General features: G+C 35.7%; 1 long non-coding RNA gene across 1 annotated transcript in view; it reads right to left on the bottom strand.

Annotated features, from left to right (window-relative positions):
• The window catches only part of LOC122198479, a 46932-nt gene extending 45499 nt beyond the window's left edge, over positions 1-1433 (bottom strand). The window contains exon 1 of the long non-coding RNA XR_006193001.1: positions 1137-1433. This is a non-coding gene — a long non-coding RNA (uncharacterized LOC122198479). The remainder of the gene's footprint in view (positions 1-1136) is intronic.
• Between the last annotated feature and the right edge of the window lie 20513 nt (positions 1434-21946).

Genomic DNA, 21946 nt, shown 5'->3' with positions numbered 1-21946 from the left:
CCTGACCACCTAAAAGGCAAACATAAAAAAATTAAAAATTAAAAAAAAAAGTCTTATGACCATGATGATTAAAAGTTAGTGCTATTAGCAAGAAAGCAACTTCTAAACTAAATAAACTCATAATACACCTTAGTAATCTTTCCTCCCACACCAGAAAGAAAAAGAAAAAGAGAAAGAAAAAGAAAGAGAAGAAAAGATGAGAAAAGAAAAGAGAAAAGACAGGGAGAAAGAGAGAACTGAAGTAAGAAAGAAAATGTGAAAAAATTAAACTAAGGAAGTTCTGTGGGAAATGTCCACAATTTCATTCCCAGAATTTCTTCCATCCCTTTCCCCAAAGTCCTTTCAGGAAAATAAAGTTGTTCTCCTCTTAATGTGAACTCATCACTTTTTCCATAGCATTTTCAAAATAATAAATATACTTCCTGTCAGTCAGACACTTAAAAGTCGTGCTGTTAAAGAACTACTGGTAATAATTTTGGAACAATATGGTAATAATATGGTAATAATTTTGGAACAAAGCTGAAGAGGAAATGAATCAACATGGCTTTTAAGCTAAATTGCCATCAATTCCAGAGCCTGTCTAGAGAGCCTGAAGTTCTCTGCCTTTTAATAAGCTTATGGAGAGTACTGAGCAAAAGAACCACCAGTTCCTCATAGTGTTACCCTCTGGTAAATCAGGGTGAGAGCAATACTGCTCCCCACTTAGAGAGCAAGGTTATCCTGTCCCAGCACATACTAGGACTCCTTACTTCCACACCTTTCCAATCCTTTGACTGGACTTGGAAAATTGGGCATGAGCCAAGGAGAAGGAGGGACAGAAGGACAAAATAGGCAGCCAGAAAAACAAATGACTGTCTAGAAAGCTTATATATAAAACACATATAACGCATGCATTTGAGGACATTTCCTAAAATCCAGTCACTTCAGCTGAATTCCATCAGAATCCCCTCATCCTTGCTGTGAGGATCGCAACTGCCCACCGCCCACCCACCCCCAGCCTTTGCAGCCACGCCAAAATCAGTCTGTCATGACTTTGGATAAATTGTAAAGCCAGCAGTGTTTGGGGAGCTGAGCAAGCTCGCCAATTCAAAGCCTTTAGTTCGAGACCCCTCAGTACATCTCTCGGTTTAACTCACCTGGAGTCAGGTCTAGACGGCAGCCTCCGCCCAGGGCGACTGAGAAGCAGCCCTGGGAAGCTCAGCAGAGTCCGCCTGAATAATGGAAGCAGTGCAGCTGAGCAGCCCCCCACCCCCCCCGGACCTGCTGCTCTAGCTGCTCCCAGATTTCTTCCACTCCCCACCCGGAGCCGTCCTTCCTTTCTCCTCCTCCTCCCAGCCTGCCGCTACTGCACTCCCTCTTCCTGGCGGTGGCGCAGAGAGGAGTCCTCCCAGCCTCCTTCCTCAGACGCACGAGCTGTCCGTGGTGCTAAAGAAGTGGCTCCGGGCTCTACAGGGCCGGCAGTGCACACAAGCCTTCTTCTGTGACACCGGAGTCCCAGGAGCAGTGCCACGGATTTGCCTCGTGAGGTCACCGGAGAAATGGGCTGGAAGAGGTGACCAGCTGTACCCGCTAGTATCTAACATTCCCTTGCCGGTTTAAATAATCAATAACCTCAGACTTCTTCCTAAACATCTCCAGTAATTCACAAGTGCTAAAAAGTAAAAGATTTGAGAACATATCTGTATTAACATTATTCTCTATACAGAGACAATAATTTGGCTGGATTCTAAGACTGACAAGTCCAAGAAGTGGTATAACGTTCAGTGTAATTATTTTAATATATTTGGGGGTACTTGGGGCTCTCTAATCCAAACAAGCAATCACCTAGGCACATCGATTCTTAAGGGAAGTCAAAGGATACTTATTAAATGACAGGCTCTTTGTTTAATAGCCTCCCTTTTCAGCTCAATCTTTACCACAATTCAATGAAGCAGTATTATCAGCTCTACTTTGTATTTTAAAAAATTAGAGACAGAGTAACTTGCTCAAGGTCACAGAGATTCTGTTTCTAAACCTAAATAATAACTGAAATCAGTATGTCCACAATCCATACCCTATGTACAATGTCTTGCAGCATCTCAGGTAATACTGTGCAAGCGAACCAATAAAGATAATGGAACTACTAACAAATACACACCAGGAGCCTAATGAATACCTTGAATCACAGTGGGACTTGTGAATAGTCAAATACTCCAAATAACAACAGCAAAGATGCATCTTAACCAAGTGATTACTTACAACAACAGTCAGAATTAGAAAACGTAAATAATGTTCAAAATCTTCAGAATCAATTATCAGTCACATGTGAGTTGCATTTCCCGCCCTAAAAAAAAAGAGGCCAGATACTGGCTCTTCCAAGAACCTGAAATGGTCATGGTCTTTTTGCAATGGAACAAGGCCTAGTAAACCAACAACACACGTTTCCCATTTAGAATATGCAATTACTATTTAATATTTTTACACTATCAGTAGTCATCCATTTCAACTAACTTTACATGAAAAATTCATTACCCATTCAAGCTTCCAGTATATGAGATAGCATTGGAAGTTAAATTTACTTGAACCTATAGAAATATAGAAAGTTAATAAAGTAATTCAATTGACTTCTTTACTAATATGTCATGATGTATTTCCTCCTCAGGCAACGAATTAGAATTCCTCCTACAGTATGAAATACTATAATATGAGTTCTATATTTTTCTTTGTAGAGATAGAAGTATTAAGAAGTATAGTCAGATTTCTTATAGCCAAATCTATCCTGATTATTCATACTATGCTCCATTCTTCTTATTTTCTTCTTATTTTCGAGGAAATATTCTTCTTATTTTCAAGGAAATGTATGTGATAAAAGATAGATCATTGGTTCTTAGGAGGTGAACAATCTTTTCTCAATTTTGTTTTTAATTTTTTTAATGTTTACTTAATGTTTTTAATGTTTACTTAGTTTTGAGACAGTGAGAGACAGAGCACAAGTGGTAGAGTGGCAGAGAGAGACTGAGACAGAATCCAAAGTAGGCTCCAGGTTCCAGCTGTCAGCATAGAGCCTGACTTAGGGTTCAGAGCCAAGAACTGCCAGATCATGACCTGAGCCAGTCTACACTTAACCAACTGAGCCACCCAGACGCCCCCAGGAGGCAAGCAATCTTTAAGCAACTATGTCAACACCAACCACTAACTAAATAAGAATAAATTTTGCTCAGGGGCACCTGGGTAGCTCATTCTGTTAAGCATCTGACTTTGCCTCAGGTCATGGTCTCACAGGGTGGATTCAAGCCCCAGCCCCATCCGGCTCTGTGCTGACAGCTCACAGCCTGGAGCCTGCTTCAGATTCTGTGTCTCCCTCTCTCTCTGCCCCTCCCCCACTCACTCTCTGTCTCTCTCTCAAAAATAAATAAACATTAAAAAATAATTTTTAAAAATTTTAAAAAGAATAAATTTTGCTCATAGTCATAAAAGACTATGATCAAGGTATGACTAACTGCATTCTACTTTATTAATTTTACTACTCTTTCTAATTGAACATACAAATATGTACATATATTTTTATCCTACCTAAATATTGATATCGGTCGGCATAAAATCATATCTATCCTTCAATACTCAGTGTACATGTACCCATAAATTTCTCTGATTTGCCTTGCAAATATATTTTCTTCCTTTGAATGTTAACAACATGCTATTTGTTGTTTCTTTGCAATGCTTACACTCAGTTTTTTTTTTAAGTTCTGTCCAACTACAAACTGTCCTAACAATCACACTATATAGATAAAAGAACGTTTTTATACAATGTGTTGAACGAACAGATTCATGCGAAATTTTCATATAATTATAAAAGTGTAATTATTTCTCCTTAAAATTTGATGGGTATATGTTTCATCTATTCAACTAGACAATAAGATTCTAAAGGAGAAGGATTTTGTCTGAATGTTATGTTTTTCATACATTATCAATCTAGAGTTCTGCACCAGAGATGGGAGTAAAGTATTTGGTTAAACTTGATTTATTTTTTCCTTCAATTTATTCAAAAAATATGTGCAAACCTTGTGCAAAATGTGCAGTGTATAATTGTGTTCAAACTTGATATGGTCCTTGACTTTATGGAATTTACAGTCTAACAATAGAATAACACATTTATGCATTCTTACTGAATAAATGGAAAGTCTATCTGAACTTCTTGGCCAAGGCCATAACATGAAAGCAAAAAGGCTGCCTGCCTGAAAACACTAAAAGGAACTCTCAAGAGGATCTCTCTGTTGAAATAGTACATCTCATTATGGAAATAACGAGAACAATTAGTAACTGTGCAAACGACAGCACACATGCATCTTTGTGGTTTCTGACCTTTCAGCTTCCTCAAAGGCAAGACCACAAACCTTTCAACACCGTGAATAGTATTAATCTTAGCAGAGAGTGTAACATTTTCACATACTTTATTCTATTTTTCCTTAAAGTGATTTTAATTTTTAGCTGACTTTATGGATTTTGTAGTGAAAATGTTTGTGCCAAATAACTCTCCAGTGAAGTCTTCTTACCATGAACCAATCTCATACTCTAGTTCATTTCTGGAATGTCTGTTTGCCTTTAGTTTATGATAAAATCCCTTATCTACTTTTACTGGGAACCATCACATAGCAACACATGCGTCCACATTTGATTGGATTTTAGCTTGCAAGTGTTCACTTTTATATCAGAAAGAAGAGGAAACAAGGGAAAATATGTTTGGAAAAATATCCAAGAGGCTATCATACCATCTAAGATCAGGATTTTTCTGAAATATTAGAGATGACCCCACAGCCAGGCCCTAGAATGACTGAGGCAGCTCACACCCAATCATTTTGTATAACCAAAATTATCTCCTAAAATGGTTTGAATTTTTAAAACCAATTTTATGTGTGTACAGGAATTCATGAAGTGGAGTTAGGGAAAGGACTATAAATAAGTAAGCAGTTAGGAAAAAAATATTCCACAAAAATCAGGAAGTTTCTGAAAGAGATAAAAAACCAACCTGCTTGTTCTGAATGGATCTGGAAAAGCTTATAATTCATAACTCCATACATCAAAGTATAACTTAAAGTATAACATAAAAATAACAGATAACTTAGCAAAGGACCTCTATAGGAACCATCTTTATGTTTTCCATACTTTTTATTTTCCTGACTAACAGAGGTATTCATTTACAACTCAAATAATAAAATACATTGCATTGATCTCATGTAGGAGACAGAGGAGCATGCCTCAGTGCTATAAAAGTGAGTCATCACTGGAACGACATATGTAGTATCTAGAAAATACTACAGCCTAATATCTTCTCCCATAGGCTAAAATTTTCACCCCTGGAGTCATGCCTTTGAATGTGTCAGGGGTTTGCTACTAAAAATAAATATATTTGCCAGAGGAGTAGATAAATCTTTAGACTATTATTCACTAAAATTTAGCATGCATTTATATATTCAGTCCATTTGCTTCATATGACAAATATATCCGAGGATCTGCTATGCAAGATGGAATCATCTTGCAAAATGCGGTTACTTGAAGAAACTGAGAGGTACGCTGTGATGACAAGAATGAAAAGATGAGAGCATAGCAGGAGGTAACTTCAAAAAGAACGGGCTTCAATGGATAATTACAATTTGGGAGGGGATAAACAAGCCTTTTGGGAGGGGATAAACAAGGGCTATTTCAGAACTTTGAGTTAATTTAATGATTCTAATTCTTAGCTTCCTCATCAGTAAAATAAGGAAAATAACACTAACTGTTAATCAGTCTACATAAATAAAGCACACAGAATAGTTCCTGATAAATAAGGAACTATCAATTATTCATATTATATTAATTTTTTTAATAAACTGAGAACTTAAATAGTAAGATATGGCTACTTAAGGTAAGATATAAGGAAGCCTCCAAATTCACTTTGACAATTGGCTGAGGGCTACTTAGAAAAAAAAATAGCTAAACTGGGGAGCCTGGGTGGCTCAGTCAAGTCAGTTGAGAATCTGACTCTTGATTTTGGCTTAGGTCATGATCCCAGGGTCATGGGATTGAGCCCTACGTTATCCTCCACTCTGAGCATGGAGCCTACTTAAGATTCTCTCTCTCTCTCTCTCTCTCTCTCTCTCTCTCTCTCTCTCACACACACACACACACACACACACACACACGTTTGCACTCTTGCTCTCTCTCAAAAAAAGAAAGAAAAAGTCGCTAAATTAATATTACATGTACATATGATTTTAAGATAATTTCCCCATACTCTGAACATCTCTATCACTTTGTCTAGATATTTTATTGCACTTTTCCATTTCTCTCTTGATTTATGGTTATTTATGTAATTTTTTGGATTCTTCTGAAAATAAACTTGTAGGGAGATAGATGCTTGAGGAGCTTTGTCAAAGTCATCTTTCTATTTCCTACAGCAAGTAACCACTAGTACTAATCCAGTGTTGGTTGAATAAATAAACATAGGAAGATTATTTCAGATTTTTTCTTTGCTTTTAGTATGAATTGTACCTATAGCAGTGAGAGAGAAATGATAAGCAGGGAAAGCATAGGGATTAGTCTTTAAATCTATAATTCTGTTTTATTTGAGAAACTGACATACTTTCACTTCTCATGAAATCATGACATTCTATGTATATGGATTCACTACTGCACAAAGTGTGGTCTGTGAACCAACAGCATCAGCAGTAGCATCCCCCGGTGCTTCTCAGAAACCATACCTACTGGGGCGCCTGGGTGGCTTGGTCGGTTAAGCGTCCGACTTCGGCTCAGGTCATGATCTCACGGTCCGTGAGTTCGAGCCCTGCGTCGGGCTCTGTGCTGACAGCTCAGAGCCTGGAGCCTGTTTCAGATTCTGTGTCTCCCTCTCTCTCTGCCCCTCCCCTGTTCATGCTCTGTCTCTCTCTGTCTCAAAAATAAATAAACGTTAAAAAAAAATTAAAAAAAAAGAAAGAAAGAAAGAAACCATACCTACTGAATCAGAATCTGCACTTTAATAAGACCCAAGTGATTAACATACACTTTTAAGATTGAGAGCCCTTTATGTCTAAATTTCATTGTCAATAAAGTATACCATAATTATTATAATAATAATGGTAATATTAACAAAAATACAGCTAGCATTTAATAATCTTATAAATCATATAACCTTGCTTTTCCAGACACTAAGCAAAGTCTTTTATATAATATTTGTTATAATTCCATGAAGTTGCCAGTAATAGCATCAACTGAACTGAAATTGAGAAATTTTAAGTAACTTACCCAAGGTCACAGAGCTAGTAAATCACAGAAAAGACTTTTAAACTCTGGTTGCCTCCCTCCAAAGCCCAAGCCCTGTTTAACTCATGGTTAATACATTTGCTTCCACCTTCCATTTCCTGACTGTGGTTTCCTTTCTATTTCATTAACTTTATTTTTACAAGACTGATTTTTTAAGACTCTCCAATAATTTTTGGAAAACAGTGTATTATAGATTAATAAAGGCAATATCAAATATCATCTATGAGAAATTGTGAAGAAGTAGCTCCAAAAATATTCATTTACTAAAAAGAGTCTGTTTGCTAATTTTTCAAAATTTTTATGGTGAAGCTATTTAGTATAAAACAAGGTAGTCTCTCTACTTATAATTTCTACCTGGCATTTCTAAATAGAATAATATTATTTAAATACCCCCCAAAATTTTGTAAACAGCCTAAAAGCAGAGAATATGAATTGCTGTATAAGACAAAAAAAGAGCATAAGTATGCCACATGAATGACATCTATAAGAATCATGGGAATTCTATTTGGTATTTAGTATTTAGTTCCATTCTTCAGTGTGATCACAAAGAAGTGTCTATATGATTCACTGTGCATTATGGGACAATAAATCTTCTCATTAGGTTCAGAGGTATGTTAAGATTTACAGTCTAGGAATGTCTACTAGATATTATTACTCATTTCATGGATTGCACCTACCCCGATATTCTTATTTTCCCATAGGAGGGTGCACATGAAAAGGATTTACTTTAAACCCAGCAATGAGTGGGACTTCTGTGTAGCCAGACATTTTAAGGACAGACTGGCTTGTAAAGGGGTAGAGCTGTGACCCTGGTCTTTTTGTTGGAGAGAAGTATTCCCCCAGCCTTACTGTATTTTCTCCAAAGCTCCCTTGTGTTGTTTTTCCTTGATCCCTGGTTCCTATGACATGACCCCTCTCCCATTCTATCAGTTGGTTTCTGAGGAAACTGCATAAACCCCCCAAAGGAGACTGAGAAAAATGCAAAATATTACTTAGAACAGAAAAATTCCATTTTAATACTTCCACATATAATTCAATATGCAAATAAAGATACTGCCATCTACTACCTAGAGGAGACATCCTAGAATCTTAAAATTAGAAAGCATTTAGAATATTATCAAATATTTAGAATATTTATCAAAAAGTTTCTTATTAGAGATTAAAGAGATAAGGTCTGGGCACACTATGGAATTTGCCCTAGGTCACGCAGCTAGCCAGGCTGCAGCCGATTTTTTGTTCCTCCAGGATATATATTATCTTTATTCCTCTCTGACATGTATTATCTTTTTTAGTCCATAGTGGGGACACAGTCTCCAATTCAGGGGCCTAATTTTCTCTGTGAATCTCTTTTAATCTTCATTAATATCCCTTAAGAGTATCACAAGAAATAATCAGCAGCATTTGGATATTTTTAGATACACTTGGAAAAATTGTTTGAAATATCAATGATAAGAACTTCAGAAACTAAAAAAGTAAACACCAGATAAAATAAAATTATATTTAAACTTCCATGTGACATACATGACAATTTAGTCGTCTCATTTATATAGTTGTGCTTTTCACGTTTCAGTATAAAATATTTGAAAAAAAAGAGCACTTCAACACATAAAATGTAAATACATAAAGATGAGGAATGAAAGAGTAAATAAAAAATAATCAAGCTAAAGAAAATCACAGTGTCATCTTCAAATCATAAAAGAATTCTCATCCTGAAGAATCAGGAAAGCTTGAACATGTAAATTACCCTCACCTAACTATACTGATAATGGTACATATTTTTAAAAGGTTTTTAGAGAAGATGAAAATATTTTATTATGCATTCAGTAAAGTGCTATGCTAGTGTTTCTTACTCTCAGCTATTTTTCAAATTCCCATAATCTCTATAGATGACAAAATCAAATAAATATGGAAAAAAAAGAATAAACCCTACAAAGGCAGTAATACAATTCTGTTTTCAACTATAAAATATTTCTGAGCACACATTTCCTTATCACACTGATATGTGTTTAACTTCTTTTTCACTTCCACCTGCCAAAATGGTTAAAGCAATCCATTATAAGAGGATAGATCTTTTTTTTTCCTTGCAAAGATTTTTTTTACATAATATTCTAACATTTCCAATTTAATTTCACTTGAAAAATATTTCCACAGTATGTATACAATTAGAAGTCTGACAGCATATATAATTTAAATGGACTTCTAAAACTGATATGACAAATATTATAAACTTCTGAACTTTCAACTAATTAAAATTATCCTTATCAAAATGACTTTTCTACACATTTAGCATTTGGAATTTCATTCAGGATGCATTGTCAGTGTAAAATTCAGTAGCTCATTTTCAATTTAATATTTGAACTGAATTTTACAAAAAGTTATGATAAAGCAAAGTAAAAAGGGGCAGAATTTTTAAACAAAAATTTATTTACAACTGTAAGATTGAGGAAGCAAATAAATTAAAATAATTAGAATTATTGGGGCACCTGGGTGGCTCTGTCCCTTAAGTATCCAACTCATGGTTTCATCACAAGTCATGATCTCACGGTTTCATGAGTTTGAGACAGCGTTGGGCTCTGCATTGACAGTGTGGAGCCTGCTTGGGATTTTCTATGTTTCCCTCTCTCTTTCTACCCTTCCCCTGCTCACGCTGTCTCTGTATGTCTTAAAATAAATAAACTTTAAAAAAATTTTTTAAATAATTAGAACTATTTTAATAAATAATGTATAACCCAATGGCCAAAATGTTCCTTGACTTGCTAGATGATTTTACCAGGTTGTGTATAGTTTCTGAGCCTCAGTTTGCTATTCTCCATAATCCAGAGATTGGTCCAGATATTGCTTCATGTTCTGTTAAACTATGCAAAGCTATTTAACAAATTTGTACTTGTATCCTTCTTCACCCTACTTTATACAATAGAACTGTTTCTGTTCCTACTGTAAGTCTCTTCAGTGGGATCCAGAGCCAGCCTCTCCTACTTTCCCAAATAATTCAGAAATCCCCTTGCTGTCCTGAAGCCTTTTCATGAATAACACCACCATCCAGCCATTTTCTCAACCCACACACTAAATATACTCATAATCATCCTTCCTGTCATTAGCTTCCTATGCATATCCAATCTGTGGTCCTACATTTCAAACTTGAAAATATGTCTCTAATGAAATCATGCAACTCAACCTCAGTAAGAACCATGCTAGTAAAAACCATCAACTCCTAAGTTCAATATTCCAATGGGTCCCTAACATACTTGCATATTTCCAGTCCCTGCACCCCCACCACCACCAGTATGTTTTCTCCACATGGCAAAGAGAGTAATTATTTTTAAAGTAATTACATCATATCACTGCCCTGAATAAACCTTTCAGAAGCTTCCTAATGTTTATGGAAGAAACCCACACCCTACATCAGAGCCCCTAACCCTAACCATGTCTATAGCCTCATATCATGCACCCCACCCCCGCCTTGTTTATCATGCTATAGCCGTACTGAATCTCTGTTACCCATACATACCAAGTATTCTCATGTCATAGAGCCTTGGCATGTGCTCTTCTCATTCCTTGGAATTGTCTTTTTCATCTCTCAATCCTCAGCTTATGTCATTTCCTCAAAATGACCTTTCTTAATCCTAGCTTATTTCACCCTATATTCAACACCTTTTTTTTGATTCTCTCATGTTTCCATTCATAGTACTTATTATAATATGAAAATCTCATGTCTATTTATGTGATTGCTGATTTTTATCTAGGAAAGACCTTTTAATAATTTCTCAGTAGGTCAGGGTTCAATACCTTTGTCCCTAAAACTCAATCACCAGCACTGGGCATAGAATCTAATACGACAAATGCTAATTGGACAAACAAGTGTCACAAAGATCAAATCAAATAAACCTCAGGGATTGAAGGCATGTTCTTTTGTACTCCTATGCTGAAGATGAAAATAGATTTAGGCTATAAAAAGAAAAAAATTATCCAGTTATATTAGTACTAAAGAGGGTTATCTTTTAGTCCTCAAATTGGGTTGGGTTATCCAAAAATCTGAAATGAAGATTCAGGTACAGGAAGTTTATGAGGCAGTGTCCTAGACATTAAAACCTATAGCAGGGAAAAAAGAGGAAGCAACTCTAGGCAGAGAGAGATGATGAGCAGTGAAGGCAATCTCAACAAAGCCCTCCCCAAAACTACAGGGTGTTCCCGAGCTCAGATGGCCCTTCAGTGGTGCATGAATTGGAAATAGATGAATGGGTCTTAACACCCCATACATCAGTTCATCTTTGGGTGAGGTTGCCCTGGGAAGGGACGTGACCATGGGTGAGTCAGCTCTCTGCTGCAGCCAAGAAAATTCTATAAGACTGACAACTAAGAGCTCTCTCTACAACACTTCTAGCAACTGGGAACATTCAATGCAAAATATCAGAATCCAGTATAATCACAATAAATTCCACTTACATTGAAGCCATAATTAATTCAGAATTGGTGTTTTTTTTCTACTGGTCTATTAGCTCACAAGTACATTTGAGAAACAACATAAAGTGGAAGGTAAAATTGTGGGTAGTAGAATAAAAACTCTGTTATATTCCTGGCATTGACATTAAATACCTGGGCAATATATGTAATGCATAGATTAATCTCTGGATCTGTTTGCCCATCTAAAAACTCCAGGAACTCAAACAAGTGGAATTTTAGTTGCTTGAAGTTGTAATTAAAAAAAAAAAAAAAAAAAAAAACCTTTGCAGACAGACTTTTTTGTGATAAAGTGTTTTTTTTTTTAATGTTTATTTATTTTTGATAGAGAAAGACAGAGCGTGAGCAGAGGACGGGCAGAGAGAGACAGAGGGAAACACAGAATCCGAAGCAGACTCCAGGCTCTGAGCTGTCAGCACAGAGCCCAACACGGGGATCTAACTTACAGACCGAGAGATCATGACCTGAGCTGAAGTCGGACGGTTAACTGACTGAGCCAACCAGGCATCCTTCAAAATGTTTTTTTTTTTAATTATTTTATTATATTTGTATTAAAGGAGGAAAATACAACTCTTGAGAAGAATGGTTATGTTTCTTTCCACAGATCATCTTTCCCTGAGTAGCACCAAATGAACTAAAATATTCACCAAATCAAATTTACTCAGAAAAAGAAAATACCTGCATACAAATTCCAAAAATAGTGACCAAATACAAACAACTTGGACAAATGAGAAAGCAGAAGTGGGATGCAGAAACCTTTGCTAGTGATATTCTTCTCTCTGGATAGTTTAGATGGTTTTTAAGATTCTTTCCTTAACCTTGATATTTAATAAATACACTAGAATTTGTCCTTGTAGCTGTTATTTAGGTTTCATCTCAGAATCCTCAATACCAAAAGGCAAATAAAAAAACATCTCTACAGGGGTGCCTGGGTGGCTCAGTTGGTTAAGACTCCGACTGGCTCAGGTCATGATCTCACGGTCTGTGAGTTCGAGCCCCGCATCAGGCTCTGTGCTGACAGCTCAGAGCCTGGAGCCTGCTTCGGATTCTGTGTCCCTCTCTCTCTGACCCTCCCCCGTTCATGCTCTGTCTCTCTCTGTCTCAAAAATAAATAAACATTAAAAAAAATCTCTACAAAGTTTTAATCTGAGAAGAAAAAAAATATATATGCCCAGTGCAGTTATCATTTATGTATTCCCAGATCATAGGAAAGCATTGTTTAGTAAGAACAGAACTCAAGAAGGATATCATCCATGTATTCTTCTCCTTTAAAAAGTCATTAAAAAAAAAGTCCATGGGGCAGCCAGGTGGCTCAATTGGTTAATCTTCCAACTCTTGATTTTGGCTAGGGCATGATCCCGGGTCGTGGGATCAAGCTCCACATCAGACTCTGTGCTAAGCATGCAGCCTGCTTAAGATTCTCTCTCTCCCTCTGCCCTCTTCTGCTCACTCTTCTATCTCTCTCTCAAAAAGAAAAATCCATTTGAAGATGAGAAACATACCAAAATAAAGAATTCACAAATAAAAATATTATAGAAAAATATTGATCTTACTTAACATTGTTTTAGGAAATAGAATTAAGTCTTTAAAAAAAAAAGATTGTGCTTAGAGGAACAGAATGAGATGTAGCTTAACAAGGGCAATAACGTATGGTTAACATTTCAATACATATTTGCCACCAATGAAGAAGATAAAAGATGTGTATATGTAAGCATTCTTCATTTTACAAAATATTGTTTCATTCTTATGTTGAAATTTGAGGAATACATGTTTAAATACATAATTTAGAAGTGTAAACATAATTTTTTTAGTCTATCCTTTCAAATTCCTGGGAAATGGTTGGAAAAAAAATATATATATATACTTATATATGGCACAGCATGAAATATTATGGCATAAATTGAGTCAATATAGAAAGCCTTAGAAGCAAAAAACAAACTTGTATGCCAAAAATTTGGCAATACTACTTATAAAAAAATGAAAAAAAAAACACTTATGAAAAATAGGCCATTAAAGTCTATTGTAAAAGCACATGAAGATACACAAATAACTATATCATGTGAATCCAATAAGCGTCACAACAGTTACAAACAAGATGGTGGGAAATAAAGGGAAATAAAAATATGGGAAATAAAGGAAGACTGCAGGATTAAAACAATAGTATCAGAAAGAGCTAATTCAGAAAATCTGAAATATTGGAAGAGAAAAACTATAATTAATATAGAGTTAAGGGCGCCTAGGTGGCTCAATTGGTTGAGCATCTGACTTTTGATTTTGACTCAGGTCATGATCCCAGGGTTATGGGATCGAGCCCTGCATCAGGCTCCATGCTGAGTGTGGAGCCTATTTAAGATTCTCTCTCTCTCTCTCTCTCTCTCTCTCTCTCTCTCTCTCTCTCCCCCCCCCTCTTCCCCACTTACACTTTCTTTCTAAAATAAAATAAAATAGGCAAAATATACTTCTTTAAAATATATACACATAACTAATCTTTATTGTCCAAATGAGACAAACACTGAAACACAAGAAGAAATAAAGACACAGTTTAGAGAAATTTAACCTTTTGACAGATTAAGTAGAAAAGTCAGCAGGATCCATGAATAATGACATCAGTAAACATAGACAAATGCCTATGTACTAAACTCTGTATGTTATAGGACCTACAACTTCTTTCCAAGTGCTGACAGCATAATTATGAAAATGACCCCTATTTTGGGCCACAGGGAAACTTCAGTAAGGTCCCTGAATAAGCAAGCACATGTGTAGAACATAGAATTATGGTGCAGTCATTAAGAGCAAATTTCCGTGTATGCCCACAAATTTACTTACCAGAGGGCCTCCTGCAGCCAAGAATTTTTTTAGTTATAACTTAGTCGCAGACCTAGGCTATGATGCCTGTCCAAGAGCAAATGGGAGGAAAAGACAGTTTGGCCTCTTAGAGAAGTCATTGTAAACTTAGGAAAAGGATGAATTTGTCAAAGGCTTCTCTGCTTCAAAACCTGGATGGAGAGTTGATTCTAGTTTGATATGTACAAAGCAACTGACACCACAATCTCTTCTAGCTCAACCATCCTATTGGCAGTGTTATGTACTTGGAAATGGACATCAAGTGAATTCAAAGACTTCAACCAAATTAACACTGGGAGATCAGCTGTGGCATCGAGTCCCCTTATCGAAATGTAAGCTGAAGGAAGAAACACCTCCCTCTTCTAGAAACTGTTGTGCTAAGGCAGAAACACTGGCAATGATAATACGCACAGTCACAAATCACAGCCATTGCTATGGTCCAGGTAGTCTCATCTCTTCTAAGATAGTTTTCATGGGAGGTGACATCAAGATTCCCCCACTGCCTTGAACCGCTATAGCAAGTTCTGAAATTCTGAGTGACACACTTATGTGATGGGAGGGGTGGGGGGGGGGGAGGAATTAAAACATGTGTATTACTGGCAACGCTGAATTTCATCTTTAAAAACAATTACATAGCACAATAGAAAATCATTAGTAATCTGCCTTTTATACTTTATGAAAATAAAGTAAATAGAAAATAAAGAAATAAGAAAATAGAGAAAATAACCTTCATTGAAAATGAGGAAAAAGTGAAACCTAATATGTTTAGACATAAGACTCAATTGAGAGAACTCAAAATGTTACTGTTATTTTTTAGTTAAATCATAGTGTCTCTGAATATTTACTTTTAATGGAGGAAAGCAAGTACATGAATATAAAAAGGAGTTTATTAAGCAAATGTCACTTTAATTTGCTTCTAGAATGTCTTGATGTGACCTTCTGGTAGTTGATTCATCATTCTTTTTTTGTTTCAGGCATGCTAAAATTAAGATTAGCTTCATTGTGTAGGCAGATAGTGTTGGTAAGGGGCTGCTAAAGTGTAAGGGTAGCAGGGGGAAACCAGTGAGGAGTTAACAGGTATTTAATATTTATTTTCAATATTGAAAACCAAAACTACTGATAAAATATGAATAAGACAAGTTTTAATTAAAAATCATATTTTATTTTAAAAAACCTCAATTAATTTAACATGCCCCTCAGACCTGAAGCCCAGGAAGAATTACCAGCTCTCTATTTGGTACTCTCATTCTAACCCCTATATAATTTTCTGTGACACCTGGAAGTGTGTCATTTTTAAAATATCTCTCTACTCATCAATTATATTATAAACCCCTAAAATGAGATAATGTCTTATCTACCATGCCTAAATAAAAATATGAAAAGAATAAATCAATGACTTTATCTAACTATCATGATTCCTATTTCTCCCACCACAAATATGCAAAAGTTGTTATACACATAGTAAGTTAAAGGTCTATCATTCAGAGTTTTATTTTGTAAGTTAATGTATTGTTACATGCAACTCAATTTATAATGTGTTCATCAGTTATCTCCTCCTCAAGATAGTAACTACAACTTACAATTTTGTAAATGGCAATGGGTACTCTGGCTCAAATTTATCATTGAGACTTTTGAATCATGATGAGTAGAATCTGGAGAAGAAGTAACTATTTAATGAACCATATTTAATTTCAGTGTAGCAAGAGGTAAACACAAATTCAAAATTAAGGGAATAGTGTTCGTTTTATGAAAATCCACAAATCACTGATGGTAGGAATGCAAATTGGTGCAGACACTAAAAAAAAAAAAAAATAGAGTTTTTTTTGAGTAGAGTTCCTCAAAAAATTAAAAATATAATTGGGGCCCTAGATGGCTCAGTCAGTTAAGGATCCAATTCTTGGTTTTGGCTCAGGTCAGTATCTCATGGTTCATGAGTTAGAGCCCTCCGTTGGGCTCTCTACGCTGACAGTACAGAGCCTGGATGGGATTCTCCCTCTCTGACCCTCCCCTGCTTGCTCACTCACTCTCTCTCTCAAAATAAATAAATAAACTTAAAAAAATAAAAAATAGAACTATCATATGATCTAGCAATTGCACTTCTGGACTTCTGGGTAACTATCCAAAGAAAATGAAAACACCAATCTAATGAGATATATGTGTTCCTATGTTCATTGCAGCATTATTTATAATTGCCAACATATGATTACAACCTAAGTGTCCATCAATAGATGTGTGTGTATACATCAATAGATGTGTGTATATATATATATATATATATATATATATATATATATATATATACACACATACACACACACACACACATGCATCACACACACATACATACACACAACACACTGAAATATTGCTCAATCATAAAAATGAATGAAATTTTGCCATTTGCAAAGCATAGCTGGACCTAGAGAGTATTAGGCTAAGTTAAATAAGTCAAACAGGAAAAGATTAATACTATATGATTTCACTTATGTGTGGAATTTTAAATAAAAACAGATGAATAAGCAAAACAAAACAAAACAGAAATATACTCAGATACAGGAAATGAACTGTTGGTTGCCTGCGAGGTTTGGGGTTGGGAGGGAAGGAAAATAGGTAAAGGGGATTAAGAGGTATAGACTTCCAGTTGTAAAATAAATAAGTCATGAGGATGTAATTACAGCATAGGGAATACAGTCAATAATATTGTAATAACTTTGTATGGTTACAGATGGTAACTAGACTTAGGGTGGGGACCATTTCATAATGCATAAAACTGACTCATTATAATACACACCTGAAACTAATAGGATATTATATGTCACATATACTTTAGTAAATAAAGAACTTTTCACTACCGACCAAATTTTTTTTCCATTTATTTTTTTGTCCATATATTTACAGTAAAATCTCCCCTATGAAATTTCACAACATGGAGATAATCCATTATGAAATAAAATCAATATGAGATTGGGTCATGATGGATCTGAGATGAATGGGTCAGTTTCCCATCAGTTTAAGTGCTTAACCTTACTAGCTCCTATGATTTCCTGAAGCTACTTTTCACTTAAAAGCATCATTAACCTAATAATTTAGCAATAATATAAGATGTATTGAACTAGTTGCATTGAATTACACCCCCCTCTTTTTATTTACTTACCTGATTTTTAGTGTCATAGAAAGATATACCAATATAAAAGACTTCAATCAACACAAGTACTGTTTCCTTAAAGGTGGAAATATTTTGCTAAAATTCTGCATATAAAAGTCTCTTATTAATATTAATTTCCAAACTATTAAAAATGTTGCCTGTTTTTCCTTTTTAAATCTTATAGTAGCTTAATGAGATCTATAAGACACCTATTTTTATTCTAGAGTCATTTCAAGTTCATTTTATTGAAATAGTTCATGAATTCTTATTCATTCTGAATCCATATTCTATGTGTTCCAATTTAAGGCATTATCAACAAGCATTAAGTAAGTATCCACTTAAATAAGGAACCTTACTAACTTGAAGTAATGAGAGGAGTATTTGTCCCTCTTATGATAAACAGAGCAGAAAAGAAACAAATGTGATAATGGAAGATAATTACATAGTTCTGTAAAGGCATCAATCAGTTTCTTGGAAAGTTCCTCAAGGAACACTACTACTAAGTTACTATGAGCTGGTTAATCCTTTCATTTATCCTTTCAAAAAGCATGTCAAAAGCATTTACTAAAAGTCAGTATCAGACTAACTGAAATATTAACTCAGTAACTGCCTCCCTCCCTACAGAATATGTTATGCAAAAGTATTTTTTGACTGAAATGATAGAATGTTCATTTGAATCATGTTTGACGGTGTCTAGGATATTGTGTTTCAGAAACATTAAAAAACCCATTAAACAGAGGGGGCTCCCTTTTTCACCTTTATAAACATGACTGAGAGAAAAAAATCAATACTTAAAAAAAATGGCCTTCAAACATGGACAAACCTGGTTTTCAGTTTCAACCCCACCAGTTAAGAGTAATCTCAGGAAACTTTCTTCTCTGAACTCGTTTTTCATGTGTAAGCAAACTAAAAACACCTGTCTCTTAGTTTGTAGTAAAGATAAAATGAACTATATGTGAAATTCTAAATACACTGATTTAATATAGGAAATTACCTTGATGATCATTAGTTTGTTTTCTCATTATTGCTATATAACACCCTAATCTTAGTGACATAAAATAGCAAATATTTTAAGATGCTCATGAATCTGTGGGTCAGGACTTGGAAAAGAGAACAGAGGGGAAGACTTGCCCCTGCCTGCAAACTCTGGGGCCTTAGCTGAGAAAAACCAAGTAGGAAGAATCATCTAGAGATTTCTTCACTCACTTATTTGGTACTTGGGGTAGAATCACCCAGAGACTGGAACTATCACCTGAAGCATCTACATGTGTCTTCATGTGGCATGGATTTCCCCCAGCATAACAATTGGTTCCTAAGAAGGTTCACCAAAACCTTTCCAAAAGCAAGTGATCCAGAAGAACCAGGTAGAATTTGTATGGACTTTTTACCACCTAGCCTTAGAAAACAAATGGTGCCGCTTCCCTCTAAGTCTACACAAGTGCACCAAGATTTCTGTGGGTAAGGGGACATAGATGCCACCTATCAATGTGAAAAGTTGAGAAGAATGTGCAGAGGCCAATTCATAAGATACCCCAAGTCCCATTCTTCACCATAGATCAAACAAGCTGATCATTGTCAGAGCTTGCTAGAATCCTGCTTAGGAGCATTTGCAACCAGGTGAGAACATTTCTCAGTCACAGCTACTAAAAATGTGACCAAGTCGGTCCTAGAAAATATGATTCCTGATTTTAAGCTAGTTAGAAATAAATTCAAGCTGCTTTAAAAGGGGATGTGTTTATTCTCTAAATGTAGGTTTTACATTTTTTCACTTAAGACTTTTTTCTCTGTAACTTTAGGCAGTGAAAATTATGTATAGTCACATTATATGTACTATTGATAGGGTCTCAACATCCACTCCATGCACTTATATAAATAGGAATTTGTAAGAAATTAAGTACTGTGGTCTGAATTTCACTGATTTCTTTAATGTCTGCCAGTTATAATGGCATATATCATACTAAAACATGGAAGACCTTTCCAAAATTTAACAACTCATTTAGCACAATAAAATTATGCATCTCACGTGACACATGTCAATATATTTTTATTAGTGAAAATATGAGGTTTGATGCTCTCATATTTTAAAATAGTTACTAAAAGTATAGTTGCATAAAATCCTTACTGCATCTTTTTTATAAGATAATTTGAAATTTGCTGATACTCTTTTGATTATCTTTTAACTATGTTCCTTTTCCTATTATAGTGAACTAGAGGACTCACTTCTGAAAGGCACATTTGGTGTGATTGGCTAGTTTCAGCGTATTCTCCAGTGACAGGAAAAAAATGAAATGATGAGCATATGGTAGAAATGTTGCCAATTGGTAAAGAGTTCTCTTGGATGCCGCAGACCATTTTTAGACTTGGAATGTTGAACTGCTACCACAGGACACAAAGTAGTAGCTAAATAATTTCTTTTTCCTCATGCTCTGACTTTTGCTCATTTTTGTTCATCTCTGTTTTGTGCCATTTCTGTTTGTTTCGATTCTACCCGACATGGTGGTAAACACTAGCCTTCTCTTTCAAGGACTGTTGCTTTCTGACAATTTAGTTATGTAAGTAGCACAAGGCTGATGAAATTTTCAACCTGACATGACTAATCATGGCTTTCCTATGATCATTAACTTCTAAGAGCAATTGTGCTCCTTATTTGAATTAATTGGAATGTCATATTAATATGCTGAAATGTCCAGCAGCTAATCACTTTGATGTAGAACTTTGTTGTTCAAGATGAATGGGGGACACAATGGGCAGCAGTGAAGGGTAGACCTTAATGCTCTACTAAGATATTAAAGCCACAAAATAAGATTCCTTATTCATTTCTTCTGACTCAAACTGCTGCTTGAAAATGGCATCAGATATGATGCTTTCTTCCCTATGTTTTTGCAAAACAGATGATACAGGAATTGCTTTCATTCAAATGCTTTCTTCTGTTAATAGTAGTTCTTAGTTTGCTTATTTGAAAGTGTGCCTTACAGCTCTTGTGACAGTTAAGAATATATCTTTTTCTGGGGCGCCTGGGTGGTTCAGTCGGCTAAGCGTCCTTCTTCGGCTCAGGTCATGATCTCACGGCTGGTGAGTTGGAGCCACGCGTTGGGCTCTGTCCTGACAACTCAGAGCATGGAGCCTGCTTCGGATTCTGTGTCTCCCTCTCTCTCTGCTCCTCCCCCTCTCATGCCATGTCTCTGTCTCAAAAATGAATAAACATTAAAAAAAATTTTTAAAAGAATATATCTTTTTCTAAAGGCTAAAATATTTCAAGGATGAATTAATATACATTATAATTTCTCCTTGGAACTTGACAGTGGCTATTTGGTCTATGTCATAATTCTGTGTGGTTGAGAAGTTAAGCATCATATTTAGTTAAGTGCCACTTTGTTAGGGTTTGGATGGTTGTTATTGCATTTGGGGGTGAGGGGCTGATTCAAAAGTGAACAAGATTCAGTTCCCGCAATCTTTGGGGAGGTAGGGAGAGACATGGAGAGTTATTTGCAGATAGGTCTGACACAGTAGCTAGTTTATTTAAGACATACACAAGTTTAGCCTCTAAGTTTTTTGAAGAGCAAGGAGAGCACTGTCAGATCTGAAAGTTAGGAAGATTATTCTAAAAGCATGTGTGGTATGTATTGCTGGGAGCTTGGGATGTAGGGAGGGAATTAAGAGGTTCTTAGATTGGAATGGAGTAATAAAAGCTACCATAAAAGTTTGGAATGAATGCTCTTAAAGCTTTGATAGCATTGGGTGTTGGTTATAGATGGTGACTTTGAAATATCAGGCATAAAAGGAACTAACACTTGCCAAAAATTAAATGGAGTGGAGAGGAATGGAAAGAGATGGAATTTGGATCCTGAAGAACTGAAATTCCTAGTTTTATACGTCACCAATTATGTCCATCTCGATAAAAGACATATTGTTCCATGAAACAAATAAACACCTTTAAGTATTTTCAAAATATACATTTTGGAAAGAGATCGGAAAATGCTGAGGTTGCACAAAACCCACAGCCAGATGCAGTGGTCCTGAGGGTGAAGAGAAAGGGAGAGGAAAAAAGAGAGTTCCAGACAAAGGAAATAAGACCTCATGGTTCCAGGGACAGTGTCCACAGTGCCAGAGGAGAAAGGGCTTCCTTGTCCCCATCATAAACAGAGTCCCTTACCTCATAATAAAGAGGAACCACTGAAGCATTTTTAAATAACCATCTCTTTCAGAATGTGAACACATTAAAGG

The sequence above is a fragment of the Panthera leo genome, chromosome C2, assembly GCF_018350215.1.
Source record: "Panthera leo isolate Ple1 chromosome C2, P.leo_Ple1_pat1.1, whole genome shotgun sequence".
NCBI lineage: Eukaryota > Metazoa > Chordata > Mammalia > Carnivora > Felidae > Panthera > Panthera leo.
This window is presented reverse-complemented; position numbering and strand designations above follow the sequence as displayed.